The sequence below is a fragment of the Cherax quadricarinatus genome, chromosome 7 (assembly GCF_038502225.1).
Source record: "Cherax quadricarinatus isolate ZL_2023a chromosome 7, ASM3850222v1, whole genome shotgun sequence".
NCBI classification, from domain to species: Eukaryota; Metazoa; Arthropoda; class Malacostraca; order Decapoda; family Parastacidae; genus Cherax; species Cherax quadricarinatus.
In genome coordinates, this window is record NC_091298.1 from 31,159,996 (window position 1) to 31,162,495 (window position 2,500).

Below are 2,500 nucleotides of genomic sequence, written 5' to 3' on the forward strand. Positions count from 1 at the left end.
CCAGAAGGGTGCTCTACACTACAGTTTTTAAACTGCAACATTAACACCCCTCCTTCAGAGTGCAGGCACTGTACTTCCCATCTCCAGGACTCAAGTCCGGCCTGCCGGTTTCCCTGAATCCCTTCATAAATGTTACTTTGCTCACACTCCAACAGCACGTCAAGTATTAAAAACCATTTGTCTCCATTCACTCCTATCAAACACGCTCACGCATGCCTGCTGGAAGTCCAAGCCCCTCGCACACAAAACCTCCTTTACCCCCTCCCTCCAACCTTTCCTAGACCGACCCCTACCCCGCCTTCCTTCCACTACAGACTGATACACTCTTGAAGTCATTCTGTTTCGCTCCATTCTCTCTACATGTCCGAACCACCTCAACAACCCTTCCTCAGCCCTCTGGACAACAGTTGTGGTAATCCCACACCTCCTCCTAACTTCCAAACTACAAATTCTCTGCATTATATTCACACCACACATTGCCCTCAGACATGACATCTCCACTGCCTCCAGCCTTCTCCTCGCTGCAACATTCATCACCCACGCTTCACACCCATATAAGAGCGTTGGTAAAACTAAACTCTCATACATTCCCCTCTTTGCCTCCAAGGACAAAGTTCTTTGTCTCCACAGACTCCTAAGTGCACCACTCACTCTTTTTCCCTCATCAATTCTATGATTCACCTCATCTTTCATAGACCCATCCGCTGACACGTCCACTCCCAAATATCTGAATACGTTCACCTCCTCCATACTCTCTCCCTCCAATCTGATATTCAATCTTTCATCACCTAATCTTTTTGTTATCCTCATAACCTTACTCTTTCCTGTATTCACCTTTAATTTTCTTCTTTTGCACACCCTACTAAATTCATCCACCAATCTCTGCAACCTCTCTTCAGAATCTCCCAAGAGCACAGTGTCATCAGCAAAGAGCAGCTGTGACAACTCCCACTTTGTGTGTGATTCTTTATCTTTTAACTCCACGCCTCTTGCCAAGACCCTCGCATTTACTTCTCTTACAACCCCATCTATAAATATATTAAACAACCACGGTGACATCACACATCCCTGTCTAAGGCCTACTTTTACTGGGAAAAAATTTCCCTCATTCCTACATACTCTAACTTGAGCCTCACTATCCTCGTAAAACCTCTTCACTGCTTTCAGTAACCTACCTCCTACAACATACACTTGCAACATCTGCCACATTGCCCCCCTATCCACCCTGTCATACGCCTTTTCCAAATCCATAAATGCCACAAAGACCTCTTTAGCCTTATCTAAATACTGTTCACTTATATGTTTCACTGTAAACACCTGGTCCACACACCCCCTACCTTTCCTAAAGCCTCCTTGTTCATCTGCTATCCTATTCTCCGTCTTACTCTTAATTCTTTCAATTATAACTCTACCATACACTTTACCAGGTATACTCAACAGACTTATCCCCCTATAATTTTTGCACTCTCTTTTATCCCCTTTGCCTTTATACAAAGGAACTATGCATGCTCTCTGCCAATCCCTAGGTACCTTACCCTCTTCCATACATTTATTAAATAATTGCACCAACCACTCCAAAACTATATCCCCATCTGCTTTTAACATTTCTATCTTTATCCCATCAATCCCGGCTGCCTTACCCCCTTTCATTTTACCTACTGCCTCACGAACTTCCCCCACACTCACAACTGGCTCTTCCTCACTCCTACAAGATGTTATTCCTCCTTGCCCTATACACGAAATCACAGCTTCCCTATCTTCATCAACATTTAACAATTCCTCAAAATATTCCCTCCATCTTCCCAATACCTCTAACTCTCCATTTAATAACTCTCCTCTCCTATTTTTAACTGACAAATCCATTTGTTCTCTAGGCTTTCTTAACTTGTTAATCTCACTCCAAAACTTTTTCTTATTTTCAACAAAATTTGTTGATAACATCTCACCCACTCTCTCATTTGCTCTCTTTTTACATTGCTTCACCACTCTCTTAACCTCTCTCATTTTCTCCATATACTCTTCCCTCCTTGCATCACTTCTACTTTGTAAAAACTTCTCATATGCTAACTTTTTCTCCCTTACTACTCTCTTTACATCATTATTCCACCAATCGCTTCTCTTCCCTCTTGCACCGACTTTCCTGTAACCACAAACTTCTGCTGAACACTCTAACACTACATTTTTAAACCTACCCCATACCTCTTCGACCCCATTGCCTATGCTCTCATTAGCCCATCTATCCTCCAATAGCTGTTTATATCTTACCCTAACTGCCTCCTCTTTTAGTTTATAAACCTTCACCTCTCTCTTCCCTGATGCTTCTATTCTCCTTGTATCCCATCTACCTTTTACTCTCAGTGTAGCTACAACTAGAAAGTGATCTGATATATCTGTGGCCCCTCTATAAACATGTACATCCTGAAGTCTACTCAACAGTCTTTTATCTACCAATACATAATCCAACAAACTACTGTCATTTCGCCCTACATCATATCTTGTA